This window comes from Cervus canadensis, chromosome 23, assembly GCF_019320065.1.
Source record: "Cervus canadensis isolate Bull #8, Minnesota chromosome 23, ASM1932006v1, whole genome shotgun sequence".
Taxonomy (NCBI): domain Eukaryota; kingdom Metazoa; phylum Chordata; class Mammalia; order Artiodactyla; family Cervidae; genus Cervus; species Cervus canadensis.
The window spans coordinates 44593346-44615762 of NC_057408.1; the positions used below are offsets into that span (position 1 = coordinate 44593346).

The 22417-nt window shown below is 37.6% G+C and overlaps 1 protein-coding gene and 1 non-coding gene across 2 annotated transcripts in view; one reads left to right on the top strand and one right to left on the bottom strand.

Moving 5' to 3' along the window:
- Positions 1–22417, top strand: part of CHST9 (carbohydrate sulfotransferase 9) — a 282625-nt gene that overhangs the window by 15063 nt on the left and 245145 nt on the right. The window lies entirely within an intron of this gene.
- Positions 8338–8469, bottom strand: LOC122425902. The gene has a single exon (XR_006265054.1). It is a non-coding gene; the product is annotated as a small nucleolar RNA SNORA72 (small nucleolar RNA).

Consider the following 22417-nt stretch of genomic DNA (forward strand, 5'->3'; position numbering starts at 1 on the left):
TGTCAACAAACTAACAAGCAAGCTGGATAATATTTTACTTCTCCCATGCCTTAACCTTGTGTAAAGGCATATCTCCAGAAAGCATTGAAGGCTTTTGTATAGAGAGACAATGTATACATGCACACATGTGTGTATATGCATGTATATGTATAGATGTACATGTTATATATGTCTATGTATGTGTATACATACAAAATTTCAGGCACTGAAAAATAGGAAAAGGAGGCATTATTTGATATTATATTTTTAATGCCCTTGAAACGTGCTTATGCAAGCAAAGAACTGAACTGGTCTAATATTGGAAGTTGCATCATAAAACATAGTGCTGTGAAGTATGTCCATAGCAGAGACCAAAATTTGTTACAAAGGCAAATAGTGAAAGTGAAGTCACTCAGTCGTGTCCGACTGTTTGCAGTCCCATGGACTGTAGCCTACCAAGTTCCTCCATCCATTGGATTTTCCAGGCAAGAATACTAGAGTGGGTTGCCATTTCCTTCTCCAGATACAAATGCAAATAAATTGTTGTGTTAGAATTTTTTGTATTACTTTGGTTAAGTGTGTCCTGTGCTGGCACATGGGAGTTGGAGGTGGGGTTCATATGTACTGAGTGCTCAGTCATATCTGACTCTTTGTGACCCCATGGACTGTAGCCCACCAGGCTCCTCTCTGCATGGGATTTTCCAGGAAAGATTACTGAAGTTGGGTTGCCATTTCCCCCTCCAGGGGAGCTTCCCAACCCAGGGATCAAAGCCGTGTCTCCTGCATTGGCAAGCGGATTCTTTACCACTGAGCTAGAGAGGGAGAGGTATAGACAATTCTGTTGTCTTAGATGTATTTTGTCTATGCGCTGTTGCCACACCGACATCTCTTCTTGTGTAGTATATAGTAGTTGCAGAGAGACTAGAGGCGTTTGAAGATTGCCCACATACACAACTTATGAGAGAGTATGGGATCCCAGAAGCAAGGAGGAAATTGAGAGTGGAACTCAAATTTTCTTACTTTTACTGGTTTGTTTACTAGACCATAACACAAGACCTGCTCTTGGGAACTGAGTTATTAGATAATGTCATTTCAGTGTTAGCTACTGCAAGCATCTTGAATTTGCCAAATTGTAAGGAAGATATTTTTTTCTTAGATTAAATTCCGTGGTGAGTTCCTCTAAGATGTCTTTTGTAACATTGTATGTCTTACTCTTTTTACTTACTCCTTTTAAAGAAAGAAAGTTTTTAATGCTAACTCTTTAACAGCTAAGATTGAAATCACAGTATGTGTATGTGTGTGAATAACCAGTTGCTTTGACACAATCACAAGATTCTTTACATAGAAGGGCATGTTTTACCCAATCAAGAGTGGCAGATTTTGCTACAAAAGGGATGAGGGAATTGTACAAAACACAATTTGATCTGTGATTATTTTGCCGTATAGTGTTCATTCTTACTGTAAGCTTCTTGGTCAGTTGAATAGCCCAGCATTCAAACTCAGACTGACCTCTAACTCATTTTGATCCACTTTTGTTACAATTTCTAATAAGAATCTACTGGTGCAGTGGGATTTGAGGGAAGATGAAATTGAGGGGGCTAAATTGTGGCAGTGATAAGGAAAATAAGGAGCTTCTTTCATTTGAGCAACACAAAGATCTTTATAGACAGCACAATTTTATTGGAATATCTGCCTTTTCTAGGTGTGCTTTTTACTCTTGCAGAGAACGGAGGCAAAGATTGTGAAAGTAAAGCCCTTCCTCCCCTTTGTACCTGTAATAGTGCCACACGGGAGAAAACCTTCTTTGTCAAAATAAACAGATAGAACACATTCCAATCATAGTGTCTCCTTTTGCCTTAGGACCTCAGTACTCCCCTAAACTGAAATCTAAAACACTAGAGAACCTAGTTATTAAAAGAAACACACCCAGTTAGTGTAGTCGTGTAGTAAAAGAAATTTTCAGGATACACATGAAAATGGGAAAGACAACTTTGCCAATTCAAATGAAGAACATTACACTTAATACTGCATTAGTTTCAGGAGTTCAAAGCTCACTTAGCTTGTCTTTTTTGTAACCAGTGGGGTTAAAGCTATGACTCAAAGTTACAGGTTACTTTAAGCAGATACAAAGATTTAGATAAAAATTATAATATTGATCATATTCTTAGAAAAGCGATTTCAAAATTAAAATGTGAGCACAAATTTTTAGAAATATATCTCTAAATAAGTTTTGATTTTTCCACAGCACCCTTGGAGAGTAAATTAGTATAAGGGTAGTTTTCTCTCTCTCCCCTGCTCCAAATCAGTTTTCTCAATGCAGTAGTAAGTGTAATGTTCTTCATTTGAATTGGCAAAGTTGTCTTTCCCATTTTCATGTGTATCCTGAAAATTTCTTTTACTACACGACTACACTAACTAGGTGTATTTCTTTCAATAACTAGATTCTTTAGTGTTTTAGATTTCAAATATGTTTAGATGTTAGTGACGTTATTGGACTAAAAGCAGTAACTACCAATGTTATTCTAGTGTTAAATATTAGAAGTATTTTACCTTCTAATATTTGTACTTTACTTTCAATTAGGAATTTTTACCATCAGAGAATGAGATTCTGTTACTGTGATGGGCTTGGCCTTCAGTTGAATGCACTGTTATGGTCTTACTTGTTATTTGTTGTCGGAGCCCAAGTTATGCAGATTATTAAATATTTTAAATATTAATTCTGCACTTACATTATCACTTTTGTGACTTCATTATAGCTAGCTATTCTTTCACTTGCTAAATGTATATATGTATATTTCTGTATGTGTGTATATATATGTGCATATATGTATATATATATATATATGTCACTTGCTAAAAAGTCCAGCAAATAATATTTTCAGATTTTGCAGATCAGGAAATTATGACAGCATTTAGAATAGAAATGGCTTTACAAATGAATGAATTCTCGAGTAGCAGAGGTTGTTCATCTAGTACCTTAGAACTTTGATTCACCTTTAGTTTTCCCGACATGTAAATATCACATGCTGCCCAATACGATTCCTTGAAATTACTGGCATTTATTTTATTCAGAGCACTCTACAAAACCTGATTATGGCTCTGAAAGTCCCTCTAAATTCTCCCCTTATAGATCCAGCTCTGTACTTTGTATTTCTTCCTGTCCATCTTAAGCATCAAATGAAACATGTCAGAATCAATGTTCTCTGCCCATCTCACCTCAATCTCCAGGATTCCCCAGCTCCCAATCTGGAATTTATCTTTGATGTTCCCTCTCCATCCACTCCATATCAAAGCCCTCACCCAGTCATTGATTGTTACCTCCAAAGGATGTTGCATACCTTCCTTGGTTCCTCACCCAAGTCTCAGCTTTCCCCATCCATTGTGTGGAAAGCTACAGGGATTTTATAACTGGTCCCCTGGCATCCATGTTGCTCCCGCTCCAGATCCATCCTCCAGTAACATGAGAGGAGATTTGCAAGATGCAAATATGATAACTGTCACCCCTTCAGTTACACATGCTACCTAAGTGGATTGCTGTTGCTTTAAGATAAAGACCAAAATTGTGCTCCTCCAGTTTCATGTCAGTATCTCCACTCCTTCTTTCCACTTCAGCTACTTGTCTTTCTTCCAGTTGCTCTGAGTCTCTCTGCTCTCTCCCATTCTCACATCTGTAAACCCAGGGACCCAAACATTGCCTAGTTCACTCTTGGTTGACTCAGATATCAACCCAAATGGCACTTCCTCAGGTGATCCTTGTTAATGTCCTAGACTGAGCAAAATCCCCTTATAATATACACACGTATGTATTTGTTTGCATGCATGTATCCATATTTATATATCCATATGTAAAATATGGATTTATCTATATATATACTATAAATATAGATTTATAAATATGGATATATATATTTATGTATCCAGGTGGCTCAGTTGTAAAGAATCCACCTGTCAATGCAGGAGATGTGGGTTCGATCCCTGGGTCGAGACGATCCCCTGGAGAAGGAAATGGCAACCCACTCCATATTCTTGCCTGGAAAATTCCAGAAACAGAGGAGCCTGGAGGGCTACCATCCATGGAGTCACAGAGTTGAATCCAACTGAGCAACTGAGTTCACACGCACATCCCTCATCTCAGCTAGTTGCAAATTCACATTTATTTGTGAAACTGTTTAATTCATCCCTAAGGGAGGGACCCGTCTAGAAATCTGGGTCCTTATATACCTGGAAAATATGGCAGTGCTCACTCAGTGGAAGTACAATAAGTCTTTGTTGAGTAAATGTTAGCTGGGCATCCTGTCTTTAACCCCCATTGTGCACATGCATACACATATATTACACACAAGCACACACCTCACACCCACCCACACATTCTAAGATAAATATGTAAATAAATAACTTGAAGGCTACAAGACCCCATATTTTACTTTCTTTGTGACCTCTTCAAATATCACACTTCTCTTCAGTTTCTCTTTCCTCTCAGTGATTCATTCAGAGGTAACTTCACTAGTGCTACATTTGCTTATAAAATGAGGTTGGTCTATTGAATTTTTTACCGGAAAAAAAAAAAAAAGGCCAGGCATTTCTTTACATTATTTCCCTTGATAAATTCAGGAATTGTAAAAGGCTTTACTATACGGGGGATTTATGCTATGCTGTTTGTGCATATTTTGGCACATATTTTGTACATAAGATTGTACCACATTGGAGAAAAGAAAAAGAAAATCCTTTGGAGTTTTCCTATCTATATGATTTCCATGTGGAAATAAAGAAAATGAAGGAGAACAAAGATTAAGATAATAAATAGATGAATTTGAAATAGCAACATAAAAATCTATGTTGTAAAAGTCTGAATTTTTAAGAATTGCAAAAAGGCTTTGAACTGTGGCATAACTCGTTAAGGAAGACACCTATCATACTGCCTGGCACCTACTGTGTTCTGGGTACTATTCTAATTGTGCCTCACTTCAAATCACTGCATTAAAATTGAATTAGTCTTATTTTTATGTAAAACCTTCTTGATTGAACTACTTTAGAGGAGTATCTGTTAAGCCTGGGATATTTTGTCCCCCAAAAACAAGGAATTGCTCAAAAGCTGGTAGACACACATCAGAAGGACATAAGAGCAAGATTTTAGGGGTACCCACTGGCCCAACTTGCATATCATTTGAAGATAAAAAGTATTAATGTATGTTATGGATTAGAGCACATTGAATAAGAATCCATGAGCCCGTAGTGTGTGCAGATTCGGTAAATAGAAGGAAAAGCTGTTTTATTGAAGAGTACAAACAAATGATTACAATAAACGCTAGAACTATAAAGTCACTTTTTGCAACTACTGTTAGAAGAATAATCAAAGGATAATCCACCCCTGGGTGAATGGTTGGTGGGGACAGGATGGTCACACTAACTCTACATGTCAGCCCTCAGATTGCTTATTAAATACAAGGAGGGAAAGATCCTTTTGTAGGATGATAACAAGCGGATACCTGCTTATCCAAGGGACCACACTTGATGTCACCAAGAGTGGACAAACGGATGTCATTTATCTCTTGATACAATATACACATAAAGCAGGACAGTCCCCTCTGAATTTATTTTGCCAGAAGTGACTCTCCTAAAACTAACCTTATGGAAACAATCAGACAAATCCGAATTGGTAGATATTCTTCAATACAGCTGACCTGGACACTTCGAAAAGGTCAGCGTCACTAAAAATAATCTGGGAAAACTGTTCAGTATTAAAAGAGACTAGAAGAAAGGTCAGGCTTCCCAGGTGGCTCAGTGGTAAAGAACCTGTCTGCCAATGCAGGAGATGCAAGAGACATGGTTTTGATCACTAGGCCAGGAAGATCCCCTGGAGGAGGGAATGGTAACCCATTCCAGTATTGCCTAGGAAATCCCACGAACAGAGGAGGCAGGCAGCTGCAGTCCATGGGGCTGCAAAAAGTTGGACAAGCCTGAGCATGTACACATATTTCTGAAGAAATGGCAACTAAATGCAAGATATCCTTCATGATTAGATTCTGAATGAGAATAAAATAACTGTAGAGGATATATTAGGCCAATTGGATGGAATCTAGATTTGGGTTGTAGATCATACGTAGTATTACACTCATGTTAAATCCTGTAATCCTATTGGGATCATGTAGGAGAATGTGTTTTGGGAAAGAAGATATATTTTAAAGTACTCAGCGATGAAACTTCATGGTCTCTGCCATTTTCTTTCATGTGATTTTGTAAAACCTTTTTTTTTTAAATATGGGAAAGAGATAAAAGAAGATGTGTCAAAATATTAACAATTATTTAATCACATTAAAGATTGTATGATATTACTGCTAATTTTCCATAGTTGGTTTTCAAAATAAAAATTGGGTAAGCTATTCTGTGATTTTAAACCAGCTATACAACAGATGAAATTGTCACATTGTGTTGAAGTGAGTTAGCATGGGTGAAAGCAGTTTCATTGATCAGTTAGTCAAGTGTCCTCTTCAAGGTGCCTAAATACTTCATTCACCATCCCATAATTATCCATAACTTATATTTATACACTTAAGAAAAAGCTATCCTTAAAAAATATGTTGTGGCAATATAGGATACAATACGGAATAGGATATGATCAGGAACTATTAGATAAAGTAGTAATTTTTCCCATTTTTCAGTTAGATATGAGAAGTTTTCAACATGTGAAATTTTTAAGGAGTAATTGGGCAACGTGGTAATATGTTTTTTTCTTCTTCCATGTTTTTGCTTAACATTTCATGCTTGCCTATAAAATGGAGTGTAAGATTACTGGTGACTTTCAGTGAAAGATCCACAACATAGCAGAATGCAGTGTGCAGTGTAGAATAGATTTGGCCAAGGCCCCAGTAGGATTTAGGATCCAGTGTGATTCTCAACTGTACCTCATCAAAGGCAGACTAGCACTATTAGTGCTTGTGTGTTACAAACAGGTATTTAAAGCCCAATATTTTGCACGCGTGCCCAGTCGTGTCTGACTCTTTGCGACCCTGTGGACTGTACACCCAGCCAGGCTCCTTTGTCCGTGAGGTTTTCCCAGCAGGAATACTGCAGTGGATTGCCATTTTCTCCTCCAGGGGATCTTCCCATCCAGGGATAGAACCCATGTCTTCTGCATCTCCTGCATTGGCAGGCAAATTATTTACCACTGAGTCAGCTGGGAATATCAGAGCCCAATATCGTAGATTCACAAGTATCAGAAAACAGAGCTCTCTGTTTAGTCAAAAGTGAGAGTCAGTTCTGTATGAAGCACAAAGTAAGAGGTTGAATTATTTAAAAGTTACAGAATTTTAATACAAAATATCTTTTCAGGAAGGTTTCAACTTGAAGGTAAACATTCAAGATATTCCTCCTATCATTTAAGTATATAATGTAGTATTTCAGGTCAGCTTCCTGTAAGAATACTTTTCTGATAACATTTAGGACTGCTTCAATATGTACCTTGCACTTATTCAGAATAAGTGGAGTAGTGCGTCTTGATATATGATGGAAAAAGAACTTCTAGATCTTCTTGTATCTTAAGATAAACCAAAGGCAAAACTATTAATAGAGTTCTTTTCCCTTATATTTCATTTGTGTCTGTGTGATCTCAGTTTTCAGTTGTGTCCAACTCTTTGGGACCCCATGGACTGTTGCCTGCCAGGCTCCTCTGTCCATGGAATTTCCCAGGCAAGAATGCTGGAGTGGATTGCCATTCCCTTCTCCAGGGGATGGACCCAGGGATTGAACCTGCATTGGCAGGTGAATTCTTTACCTCTGAGCCACCGAAATACCATTTGATATGCTAGTCATAAATTATTACAAATTCTAAGAAGCAGAAGAGATTTGAGTTTTTAAAAAATCTTAAAGAATCAGTTTCTTGATACTTCCAGTTTATACTGGCTAGAGACTAAATTTCACTATGATAAGAAACTAAACTTCAGCTTCTATTAAGACAGAATTAAGTAAAACTTGGAATTGTTTTTAATAAGGGAAAAATAGTAAATTATTTGGGGTAGAGAGTTGATTCTTAAAAGTTTGGATTATTTTCAAATAAAGGTAATAATAGCTTTAGTTATTATACCATTGACCACCCCACTCACTCCCCACCACTGCCCGCCACTCCCCACTCCAAGCTGCTCATATACATTTTAGTAGTTAAGACAGTGAATAACATGTTGCTGTAAGGGGGACACATTTTTTTTTTTTAACAACTCATTTAATGGCAACTGTAATCATCAAACTAGCAATGGTTATCTTCAAAAATTATCACACTAGCTGTGCTACCATTTCTCAAAGTTGATCAGATACCTAGAGTCACAGACAATTCCCACACAAGATACGTCGTGTAAATCAGACTTGGTTTATCACCAGCATTTATAAAACCAGACCTAGGCAAAGAACTAGGTCTGGGGACACATGCATGGTCTTAATATAGTGAATGTTTAGCCTGCCCTGATTATTACAAAATCAGAACAGCGAGAATATTCGCAGAGGGGGACACATTTTTAAGACTTGAGGGCTGAGTGTAACTGAATTTTGTGATCTCATTAAACTATTAATATATGTTATTTCATATTTTTAAAAAAGTTCTAAGACCATGAACAATGTAAGTTAAAAGTTGTTTGAATTTACAGCAATAAGAGAAGCAAACTTCCATATAGAATTTGGCTTTAAAAGCAAACAGCTATGTGAACAATTTGTTAGGTAATTATTAGCTGGAAGCTATTTGTACTCTGAGTTTATTGAATATACACATATGATAATAAGAATTTGCACAAATAGAACCTTTTGATAATAAATCCACGTGAGAGATCCTGGCTTGGGGGAGTAATTCTAGATATTATAAGCATATTGAATTCCCTGCACACAGAATGCAGAACTCTTGCCCAAGTATGTAACTATTTTTCATCATGATGCTTAATAGGTCATTTTACCTAAAGTCTCGGAAAGGATCAGTGTAACAGACAATGAAGAATGGTGGTGTTCTATTTGTATGTATTCCAAACATTGCAATCACAGAGAAAATAGCAAAGTAGAGCTCTATAACCTGTCACCAGTGGTGTGCTAAACTACACTCAAAATCACAGTTATCAGAAATAAATAAATACCTAATCATTACCTGAGAAGTCTTCTTGGCGTTTTGTATTGGAATCCCTGATTGCTTGCTTTGTGGTATCTACTCAGCTGCTTAGAAAAAGTACTTTAGCAGTAAAATAAAATATAGAAGAGATGCATTCTTTTTATGAACCTTGTACATTTGTAACACTTCATCGAACTGTATACCCCTCCATCAGTTTTACTGTATGTTCACAAAATAAAAATACAATGAAGGATCCTTCCAGTTCCCTTCCCTCATTTAAGACTTTTTGTTACATTTTTATTCTTATGCAGTTATTTCATATTTTCATATTTAAATTGAATAAATCAGTGCTCAGAATCAGTCCTTTCATGGCTGTTTCCTTTCCTGAGTTATTTTGATCTATCTTGTGGATTGCTAGATTTCATTATCAAGGAGTTTATTCTAGGGGACTCATGTATACTATACTTCCTGAATTTTTGTTTGCCTGATTCTCATTCCTCACTTTGTTTGCCCTTGCCCACTTCTGATGTCTGTAGTCCACAAGTCATTTTCTAGTTTGCTTTTCATGTTTCAAGAGGGCCAGTGATGTGGAATGGCAAGAGCTGGTGGAGTGGGCAGACTGCAGTTCCATTGTGTGTCTTGTCTAAAATACCATCTCGTACCATACTTGTTCCAGTTAACTATATTTCTTGGATTCCAGAAATAGATATCTGGAAATATTATTCCAGATAATAAAATATCTTTCTATTTTATTCTTTTGACAAATTTTTCAATTTTTTCACCAATACCACACTGTCTCGATTATTATATCTTTATATTAAGTCTTGAAGTTGGGTAATGTCGCAGTTGTCCAGCTTTCTTTTTCTACTTCAGTATTATGTTTATTATTGTGGATCTTTTGCCTCTTCATATAAACTTTAGAATCAGTTTGTTGATATCCACAATAAAATAACTTGCTGGGATTTTCATTGGGATTGCATTAATCTATAGACATGTTGGGAAGAACTGACATCTTAGGAATGTTGAGTCTTCCTATCTATGAACATGGAATATCTCTCCATATATATAGTTCTTTGTTTTCTTTCATCAGAATTTTGCAGTTTTCTTCATATGTATTTTGGATATCTTTTGTTAGATTTGTGTCTGAAGTGTTTAACTGAGGAGTGCTCACTAACTCAGTGGACATAAATTTGAGCAAATTCCAGGAGATCACTAGTGAAGGACAGGGAAACCTAGCATGCTATAGTCCATGGGGCCACAAAGAGTCAGACAAGACTTAGCAACTGAACAACAATAGAAAATATAAATTGTGGGCTTCCCAGGTGGTGCTAGTGGTAAAGAATCCATCTGCCAATGCAGAAGCCATAAGAGATGTGAGTTTTATCCCTGGATCAGGAAGATCCCCTGGAGGAGAAACAGCACCCCACTCCAGATTCTTGCCAGGACAATCCAATGGACAGAGGAGCCTGGCAGGCTATAGTCCATGGGGTCACAAGGAGTCAGATGTGATTGCATGAACGAATATAAACTGTATTCTGATTTTTAATTTCAAATTCTTTTTCATTGCTGATATATAGTCAAGCAGTTGACTTTTACAAATAATCTTGTATCCAGTGACCTTGCTATAATCACTTATTAGTTCCACGAGTTTTTTGGCAGTTCTTTCAGATTTTCTGCATACACAATCATGTCATCTGTAAGCAATAATGATTTTATTTCTTCCTTCCTAATTTGTTTACCATTTATGTCCTTTTCTCATTTTTCTGCATTAATCAGAACTTTCAGTATGATGTTGAAATGCAGTGGTGAGAAGAGACATCCTTGCCTTGTTCCTGATCTTACTGAGAAAGCGCCAGGTTTCTCATTCATGTTAGCCATAGGTCTTCTGTATCTTTCTTTATCAAGTTGGGGAAGTTCTTTATTCCTGGTTCACTGATAGTTTTTATCATGAATGAGTGTTGGAGCTTGTCAGGTGCTTTTTCTGCTTCTGTAGATATGCTCGTGTGATATTTCTTTTTTCATCTGCTTATGTGATGGGTTACATTACTTGAGTTTTGAATGTTGAATCAGCCTTGCATGCATGGGATAAATCCACTTGTCATGAAGTATATTGATAATTCTTTTTATACATCGTTGAATTTGATTTGCTAATATTCTATTGAATATTTTTACATCTACGTTCATGAGAGATATTGGTCTGTAATTTTTTTTTTATACTGGCTTTGTTTGGTATTAGTGTAGTACTAGCTTCAATGGCTGAGTTAGAGATTGTTCCCTCTGCTTCTATCTTTTGAAAGAAAATGTAGAGAATTGGTATGATTTCTTCCTTTAATGTTTGGTAGAATTCACCAGTGAACCCATCTGAACCTGATACTTTCTGTTTTGTAAGGTTACTAATTATTGATACAGTTTCTTTGGTGGATGTATACCTAACCTATTCACATTGTCATGTCTTGTGTGAATTTTGGCAGATTGTATTTCTCAAGGAATTGGCCTATTTCATCTAAATTATCAAATTTGTAGACATATAGTTGTTCCCAAAATTCCTTTATTATCCTTGGAATTTCCATGGGATAGGTACTGATGTCCTTTCTTTCATTTCTAATAATAGCAATGTGTATCCTCTTCCTTTTTGTCTTAGTCTGGCTAGAGATTACTGATTTTATTGGCCTTTTCAAAGAAACAGCTGTTATTTTGCTGATACTCTGCTGATTTCTTGTTTTCCATTGCAGTGATTTCCATTCTTACTTTTTATTATTTCTGTTCTGCTTACTTTGGAAATTATGTTATTTTTCTAGTTTCCTAAGGCAGGAGTTTAAACAATTGATTTTAGATAAAATATGCATTAAATGCTATAAATTCCCCTCATAAATTTTGGTGTTATGTTTTCACTTTTAATTCAAAATGTTTTTAAATTACTCAAGATTTATTTTATTTAGAGGTGTGATATTTAATCTCCAATTATTTCAGGATTTTTCCATGTATCTTTCTGTTATTGATTTCTAATTTAATTCTATTCTGGTCTGAGAGCAGATATTTTATTTTATGATTTCTAGGCTTTTAAACTTTTTAATGCCTGTTTTATAGCCTGGAATGTAGTCTATCTTGGTGAATGTTCTGTGTGAGTTTGAGAAGACTGTATTTTTGTCACTGTTAGATAAAATAGTGTAGAAGTCCATTATATCCAGTTGGCTGATGGTATTATAGAGTTCAACTGAGTGAGTGAGTGAGTGAGTGAAAGTCGCTCAGTCGTGTCCGACTCTTCGGGATCCCATGGACTATATGGTCCATGGAATTCTCCCAGCCAGAATACTGGAGTGGGTAGCCTTTCCCTTCTCAAGGGGATCTTCCCAACCCAGGCATTGAACCCAGGTCTCTGGCATTGCAGGCAGATTCTTTACCAGCTGAGACACAAGGGAAGCCTAGAGTTCAACTGTGTCTACTAATTTCCTGCCTGCTGGATCTGTCCATTTCTAATAGAGGAGTATTGAGGTCTCCAACTATAAAATGGATTCATCTCTTTTTCCTTGTAATTCCATCAGACATACGCATTAAGAATTATGTCTTCTTAGATAACTGACCCCTTTATTATTATCTAAGATTGCTGTCTATCTCTGATAACTTTCCTTGTTGTGAAGTTAGGAACAGCCTAACTAAATCCTCTGCTTAAGATTCCACAAGGCTGCAGTCTGCCACGTTTTTCATCTGAAGCCTGAGGTTTTCTTTCAGGCCCATTGAGTTTATGGACAAAATTCTGTTCATTACAGCAATTGGTCTGAGAGCCTCAGCTCCTAGAGACCATCCCTCTCCAAAGGAAATTCACAGCTAGCTTTTTGCTGCTTCAGGGTGAGTAGGGGAGTATCTATCTCTAACTTTACAGAAGTTCTGAACCCTCTTTTAAGGAGATCACCTGATCAAGTCAGGCCCACCTAGGATGCTTTTATTTTTGTTAGCTTTTTCTTTGTGTACAACAGATGATTTGAGATACCTGTTGTGAGATGGTTACCATAATCACATTAATTTGCATATACATGATCTCACATAGTTAATTTGTGTGTGTGTGTGGTGAGACTACTAAGACATACTATGTTTGTAAATTTCAAGTAAACAATACAATATTATTAATTATAGTCACCATGCTCTATTCGTCTTACAAGTGTGATCAGCAGCTCTTCATTTCTCCAGCTCCCTAGCCATTGGTAGATACCATTCTATTCTCATTCTCATCCTCTCTCTCTCTCTAGATTCCACATGTAAGTGAGATCATCCAGTATTTGACTTTCTCTGTCTGGCTTATTTCACTTAGCATGATATCCTCCAAGTTCATCTACATTATAGCAAATGGCAGGATTTCCTTCTTTCTCTTGGCTGAAGTAATCTCTTGTTTAATTAACTCAAACACAATTGATTAAGGACATTAATTCTGCAATGTTTGTTACCTTTTTCATATGCTATTAATTAAAATCAAATTGCCGGTCTTATTCGCACTCAAGAGGAGGGGATTTTGCAGAACCAGACCCATCTTAGAAATTGATCTGCCCAGAAATCATGACCTGCATATTTAATTTCCTATCTAGTACCTTGACTTGGTTTTATCATAAATACCTAAAATTCAACATGATCGAATCTGAGCTCTTGATCTTCTTTGAAGATTACCCCTATCACAAGTGTCACCTCAAAAGTTAATTTGAAGTTTTTCCATTTCTTTCCATCTCTACTGCTGTTTTCCTGATCCAAGTCATCATTATCCATATTTGTAGACTACAACAGCCCCCTTCCTGGCTGATTAATTTCTCAGTTCATTACTCATATAGCGGCAAAAGTGATCTTAAGACATAGATCTAATCTTTTCTCTCCTCTGATTATAAATAGTCTATCATTATCTGTTGCTTTTTAGAATTGCCCTTATGAACTGGGTAGGACCTTACCTATCTTTCTAAGCTCATCTTAAGCTGCTTTTCCTTTTCCTTTTATTCATCAAGCTCAAGCCATGCTGTCTTCTTTTAGTTCCCAGGATATGCCAAGTCCTTTTCTCTTTCAGAGTATTTTCACGTGTGATTCACCCTATGGAGAATTCTCTCCATTTACCACCACATCTTTGCACACGACTGTGTCCTTGTTGTTGGAAGAGGGTGTTTGCTATGACCAGTGTGTTCTCTTGGCAAAACTCTATTAGCCTTTGCCCTGCTACATTCTGTACTCCAAGGCCAAATTTGCCTGTTACTCCAGATATTTCTTGACTTCCTACTTTTGCATTCCAGTCCCCTATAATGAAAAGGACATCTTTTGGGGGTGTTAGTTCTAGAAAGTCTTGTAGGTCTTCATAGAACCATTCAGCTTCAGCTTCTTCAGCATTACTGATCGGGGCATAGACTTGGATTACCGTGATATTAAATGGTCTGCCTTGGGAACGAACAAAGATCATTCTCTTGTTTTTGAGATTGCATCCAAGTACTGCATTTCAGACTCTTTTGTTGACTATGATGGCTACTCCATTTCTTCTAAGGGATTCTTGCCCAGAGTAGTAGATATGATGGTCATCTGAGTTAAATTCACCCATTCTAGTCCATTTTAGTTCGCCAATCCCTAAAATGTTGATGTTCACTCTTGCTATCTTCTGTTTGACCACTTCCAATTTGCCTTGTTTCATGGACCTAACATTCCAGGTTCCTAAGCAATATTGCTCTTTACAGCATCAGACCTTGCTTCCATCACCAGTCACATCCACCACTGGGTGTTGTTTTTGCTTTGGCCCTGTCTCTTCGTTCTTTCTGGAGTTATTTCTCCACTGATCTCCTGTAGCATATTGGGCACCTACCAACCTGGGGAGTTCATCTTTTAGTGTCCTCTATTTTTGCCTTTTCATACTGTTCATGGGGTTCTCAAGGCAAGAATACTGAAGTGGTTTGCCATTCCCTTCTCAGTGGACCATGTTTTGGACTGAAAGGAGATCCAACCAGTCCATCTTAAAGGAAATCAGTCCTGAAGATTCATTGGAAGGACTGATGCTGAAGCTGAAACTCTAATATTTTGGCCACCTGATGCAAAGAACTGACTCATTTAAAAAGACCCTGATGCTTAGAAAGACTGAAGGTGGGAGGAGAAGGGGATGACAGAGGGTGAGATGGTTGGATGGCATCACCGACTCAATGGACATGAGTTTGAGTAAACTCCGGGAGTTGGTGATGGACAGGGAGGCCTGGTGTGCTGCAGTCCATGGGATCACAAAAAGTTGGACAGGACTGAGCGACTGAACTGAACTGATGTCCTTCTTGTCCTTCAGATCTGCTTAAACATCACCCCGTCAAAGATGCCTTCTCTGACCAACATGTGTAAAGGAGATCTGTTGGTCCTGTATTCGATACATTGCCTCTTGCTTTTAGTACTTGTCACACTTCTAAATCCAATGTTTCATTTGTTTTTCTTGCTCTCTCTTGGCTTACTTTTGTGTCCCAGTATCTACACAGTGCCTGTCAAATAACAAATCATCAAAATATATTTCATGAATGACTAAAGTGTTGCTATTACCATTAATATGGGCTAGAATGATTCAAAGAAGCTGTTATGGGAAAAGATGGCTTTGTAGAATAGAAAGTCAAAATGGGAAAAAGTCCTATGAAAAATGGAATAAAGAGTGAAAACAAATTGATGGATGTAGAGATGAGTGTGGCGTGCTCAGGAATCAGTAGACAGAAGGCTTTACATTGGGGAGCAACAGAACGTGAGGTTGCAAAATTATGTTTACCAACTTGAGTAGAGCCTAGTAAGTAGATTTTCCAAGATAAGTCACTACACAGTATTGAGCATAGTTCCCTGTGCCCAATAGTAAGTTCTTGTTGGTTATGTATTTTATATATACTAGTGTGTATATTTTAAGCAAAGGAAAACATTGAATAAGCAATATTTAAGAAAGACTGAGGCAGCATTATTTCCACTGAATTGAAGAAATTATCTGGAGATAAGTTATTTATCCAGAAGTCCTTGTATTCATTTATGCAACATATATTTATACCCCATTCACTGTATCTAAGGCAGTGTATTTGGCGTGAGAGTACCATGAGTTTCACTTTAAAGTTGAGTCTTAAAGAACAGAGACCAGCTTGAGGTTGGTGAGAGTCTGAAAGAGAAAGAAGAGAATGTTCATGTGCCCAGGGACAAAAGGGAATACAGTTAGTTCTTACAAACTTAAATCGTTTAGCCTGCACCTTGAGAGTAGAGTTTGGGTAGAGGTGTGAAAGTATTCAGCTGCTCAGCGTGTCCGACTCTTTGCAGCCCCACGGACTATGGCCTGCCAGGCTCCTCTGTCCATGGGATTACCCAGGCAGGAATACTGGAGTGGGTTGCCATTCTCTTCTCCAGGAGCTCTTCCAGACCCAAGGGTAGAACCTGAGCCTCCTGTATTGCAGGCAGATCCTTTACTGTCTGAGTCACCACGGGCTTCAAAGTTACGAGTGATTAAAACAGTGGTCAAGAGGTAGATCAGAAAGGGCCTTTTTACTTATTACACTTGACCCTTGAACAACAACATGAAGATTAGGAGTGCCGACCCTTGCATGTCAAAAATCTGTATACTGCTATCTCAGCCTCAAAAATAAAGGAATTGATGAATGACTCACCCAAGGGCAGGAAGCTGAAACCATATGGGCAGAATCAGGACTCAAATCCTACTTTTTCTGATTCCACATGTTGTGATCTTTAATCAAACACAAATAGTCCCCTGAACTTTATTAATTAAGATCTATAGAATGAAAATACATGTACTACATTTATTTAAAAAAAAAAACTCTGTGTGCAAATGGACCTGTGCATTTCAAACCTGTGTTGTTCAGGGGTCAATTGTATAAGAAATTTGGGCCTCTTGAAACTGTAAGAAATAGGACAATGTACAGTCAGTATTTAGAAAAAGGGATGAAAACAGGTGAGTTATTGGAACTAGAAACATGGATTAAGCTTTCATCTTTGCAGAAACTTGATCATTTCATGGGGGATGGAGAAGAGAAAAGAGACTAGAACTCCAAAGAAAGAAAAAGGGAAGTGGGCGAGGTCATTAAAGGTTGAACAATCAGAGATCACCATAGAAGCCAGGGATATGAGACCTTTCAGAATCATCAACAGATCATGTCATGACAAGGTCTGGAACTCAGAGGATGTGTTTTGCAATGGCAGGAATAACTTGTAACCCTAGGAAAGGAAGTTCTCCGTGGTTGCTTGAATGATCAGTTAACAGTTAGAATATTTCTGTGTTGATGTCCCCATTTGTGAGTTCCTAAAATATGTGGATAAATAATGTAAAAGTATTTCCTAGTGCTGAAAAATGGAATGTTGTCTCAAGACAAGTAGCCCCTTACATCTTACTTAGGTTTTCAATTTATTTAGTCAGCTCTGACTTTTGGTAACTCATAAAAAAGTAAATCAGCTTATTTTGAGGAAATTTTAATGTTTTATAATTTTGGCATCACTCAGTAAGTTTTCTTTGAAGGGTACACTTAAGTTTCCCTGGGCTCAAATGGTAACGAATCTGCCTGCTATGCAGGAGACATGGGTTTGATCCCTGGGTCAGGAAGAGCTCCTGGAGAAGGAAATGGCAACCTGCTCCAGTATTCTTGTCTGGGAAATCCCATGGACAGAGAAGCTTGGTAGGCTGCAGTCCATGGAGTAGCAAAGAGTAGGAGATGACTAAGGAGCTAACACTTTCACTTTCTCACTTAAGTTTAGTGGAAATCATGTAATTTGAGGACAGAAAAACCTGAGTTTGTTTTTGTATTCTGGCTCTACCTGTTATGATTTGGGTGAACTTTCATGTTCAGGGGGTGTTTACTGCTCTAAAATGTCTCTAAAACAATATCCACATTCTAGAACTTGAAGTTTTAGTTTTCGGCTTTACCTATTGACTTTCTACCATGATGGAAGAGAATTTAGTCCTTTCTCCTTTCTCCTCTTGCCACATATAATCATACTTGTCCTTCAAACCCTTCTGTCCTCCCAACAGAGATCGCATTTTGTTTAGATACATACTCTGTTTTTGTTGTCAGGACCATGTCATTACCTGCAGTGTTAACTATGCAGTTTTATTTATTTTTCCTTTCCTGTATTTTTTTACGTTCCTGAAATTAATGGTATCTTTTTGTTGTTTTAATTTGTTTGGCTATGCCAGGTCTTACTTGAGGCATGAGAACTCCCAGATGCAGCATGTGGGATTTATTAATAGATCCCTGACCAGGGATTGAGAGCACTAAGTCCTAGTCACTGAACCACCAGGGAAGTCCTAACAGTATCTTACTCTTTGATTTGCTTAATGTCCTAAATGTTTATCTCTGATTCAAGCAAACTCTTCATCATTGTCTAAATACTCTGTCGAGATGGTCAGACAGATTAGCTAGTTTACAATCCATGCCTCTGTCCTGCTCCAGTTTGAACTGCTCACCATCATAAAAAAAACCCACACACAGTTTTCATCTTTTCATTACTGACCAGAAATTTCTCTTACATCATCCCTCTCCTTCTCTGGGTCTCCTGTTGCCTGTATCTTATTTCTTCCTCTTGTTTTATTCCCTTGCTTTGCCAGGTCCTCTTGTAGCCTGTTGCTGCTGCTGCTGCTGCTAAGTCGCTTCAGTCATGTTCGACTCTGTGCGACCCCATAGACGGCAGCCCACCAGGCTCCCCTGTCCCTGGGATTCTCCAGGCAAGAGCATTGGAGTGGGTTGCCATTTCCTTCTCCAATGCATGATGGGAAAAGTGAAAGTGAAGTCACTCAGTCGTGTCCAGCTCTTAGAGACCCCATGGACTGCAGCCTACCAGGCTCCTCCGTCCATGGGATTTTCCAGGAGAGAGTACTGGAGTGGGTTGCCATTGCCTTCTCCCTTGTAGCCTGTTGGGAGGTAAATTTTTTGAAAACTTACCTGAAAATGTTTTCTTTTAACCACACCTTTGACTGAGACTTTGATATAATTTGGTAGCATTTAATAAAATTTCAAGTGAAAATAATTTTCCTTGAGAATTTTGAGGGCATTCTTGCTCCTTTGCCTTATTCTTACAGTTGCTATTGACAAGTCTGATGTTATCCTAATTCTTGACCCTCTAGATGTGATCTGGTTGTGATCCATTCATTTGTTTCTCTCTGGTAACCCATGGAATCTTTTCTTGATTCTTAATGTTCTCAATTGTCTATACAGCATTCCTTGGTGTGTTTATTTCATATTCATTGTGTTAAATACTCAGTAATCCCTTTATATCTAGAAACTCATGTCCCTGAAGTTTTCTTGAATTTTATCACCATTGATCCTTTTCTCAGTTCTTGCTGCCTGGAGCTCTTTTATTAAGATTTTGAATCTCTTAGATTAATTCTATTTCCTGACTTTTTTTTCATGTTCAGTTTTCCATCTTTTTGTCCTTCCGAGAAGTCATCTTAATGTATCTTCTAACCTGTATGTTGAGTTTTCAGTTTGGTTATGTTTTTCACTTGCAAGAGCTTTTTTGTTTGCTCTCTGATTTCCTTTACTTTCTTTATTAAATATAGGGTCCTGTGCCATTTGATGGAACCAATTTTTATCTCTCTAAAAATGTAAATTATAGTTCTTTTCAATTGTGTTTGTTTGTTTCGTATTTTCCTGTTCTTTGCCCTGCTTCTCGTCTGGTTAACCATTGCCTTTCCTCTTCTGGGGAACCTAGTTCACTTTTCCTGGACTTGCAGCACACAGCATCTTGCTTCTTGTTGGTCTCTATGGGAACAATTTGATTTCAGCATTCATGGCCTTTTAAGTTGGTTATCAGTCTTCTGCCTGCATTTTATCTTCTACAATTTTATTGTTCTCTTTTCTAGTAATCATTTCTTTCCTTATGTCTTTGCAAGTTTCCCCCGCCCCCCTCTATCTTCTTCAGTTTCATTTTACAGGAGTTTGAGGAAGGAATACATGCATTTAATCTGTCCCTTTACTAGATTTAACTAGACATCCTCTTCATTGCTTAGCTAACTAAATTAATTTAAATTGAGTACAATAATAGCATTAAAATCATCACTGCATGCGTGCATGCTAAGTCACTTCAGCCATGTCCCATACTTTGCAAACCATGGACTGTAGCCGTCCAGGCTCTTTTGTCCATGGGATTCTCAAGGCAAGAATACTGGAGTGAATTGCCATGTCCTCTTCCAGGAGATCTTTCTGACCCAGAGATCGAACCTGTGTCCCCCGTGTCTCCTACATTGGCAGGTGGGTTCTTTACCATTAGTGCCACCTAGGAAGCCCAAAAGCATCACTAATTAGTCATAATTTTGTAATACCCTTCAGTCTCACAACTCTTTTTTTTTTAACATGTTTTGTTATATTTCTTGCCTTTTTTATGGGATGCTAATCTTCGGAGTTATATATTATTCCTACTTTGCTTTGTTGGCATCATTTCAGGCTTCTCAATTTAACTATACATATTTCAATAACTACCTTATGGCAGTCACTTTGATATTTTCATGTGAGCACTGTTTTGTGGTGTGTTCTTTGGAGATGCCTTAAGAGCTTACTCTATGATTTTTGTCAGTAGATGTTTTTGCAAGTTTAATTTATTTCTCATTTTTAAACCAAGATTTGTAGATGAGCACCTTTGCTGTTTTACTTCATGTTGTTTCTCTGGTAAATGGTTGCAGGCAAAGCACAGATGGGCTGGAATGTGAAACAAGAGCAAAGTGAGGGTGCACATAGTAAAATTTAATAAATATTTGCATGAGATTGCTTGAAGCCAGCCTTGAGTGCTTGGCTCACAAACTTTGCGATCCATAAGAAAAAAATTATATTCATTTTAGAATATACACATATTTCTAGTGTTTTATAGAGGATTATGTTAGCCCTAGAATTTTGCTGTTTTATGGAAAGCAATATTATCCTTTCTATAAGAGACATTATAGAATGGCAGCATACCAGATGTCTAGATAATGTATAGTGAAGGGGAAAAGTCAATCTTCCAAATAGTTATTGACTGTCTAGCTAATTATTTATAAAAATAACTACCCAACATATCCAGTGTAAGGAAGCAGGATACTCTGTTATACTCTTACAAGGGCTTTATTATTACTGGGATGAGCAGAGAAGGGAATTTAGAAATAATGTAATATATAGGTGATAACAGAGAAAAGGTTTTATCCAGGTAACAGCTAGTAACAATAGTAATAATAAGACAATCTATGTTTTATGGTCTCATCATAAAATTACTCATTTGAAAATATATCAAGACAGTTTATAGACTATAAAGCGATGCTAAACTATTTGTCTGAGTTTTTGTTGCAGGATTTTGTCATACTAGAAGTAGTCTTCAGTGTTGGACATAATTAAGTATGGAGATTGCTATTGTAAAAGTAATATTTCAATACCAATTTGATCCATTCTGTTTTATATTGTAGCCAGTATTATAATTGGAATCCTGCTTACGCAGAAGAAGTGGAAAGATCAAAATGACTTCCTAACATGCTGTTGCCCATTGCCTTTTGTTGAGCTGTTCCACGGGGTTTGTGGGATCTTACTTCCCCAGCCAGAGATTGAACCCAGGCCCTTGGCAGTGAGCGCGCAGTGCCCAAACCACTGGACTGACAGGCACTCCTCCACCTGTTCCCTCCTCAGTGCTCTAGGATTGTTCTTGCTTGTCTGTTATTGGGTTTTTTCGCACTAGTGGCAAAACCCCCACCAATCATAAGGAAGGCAGAAAGCAGTCCTACCGTTTGACAAGAGGGATGGAACTGCAATATTTAGCAAACTGTATGTTCCAGCAGTTTTATAACCTGCCCTTTTCACTTACAAAGGTATCATGAATTGTTTTTCTACGATTTTATTTATTTATCTACAATGTCAATATTATATCTACATAATAGTTACATGCTGGGTTTCATTTGTCTTTTGAGGTCATTTGGAAGTAAATATATTGCTATGAAGCTTTTTAAAATTCTCTGGCTCTCTTTCTCAGTCACTCATGTCTACATTATCCTAGTTTTGAATCATGTCCCTTTTTTCAGCTATAGTGCCCCACCAAACTCACTAGATTTTGTAATATTTTTATATTGGTCTATCTACCAATATTTTATATATTGGTCTATCTCCCTGAAAAGCAACTTCTTCCTTTAGTTGATATGAAAAACTCAGGTCCTGCCATCATTGAGAAGTTAAGTCCAGCTTCCCAGGTGGCACTAGTGGTAAAGAACCTGCCTGCCAATGCAGGAGACATAGGAGACGCAGGTTCCATCTCTGGGTTGGGAGGATCCCCTGGAGGAGGGAATGGCGAGGATTCATGCCTGGACAGTCCCATGGATAGAGGAGCCTGGCAGGCTATAGTTCACGGGATCGGAAAGAATCAGACATGACCTTTGTGAAAACTCAGGTCTTG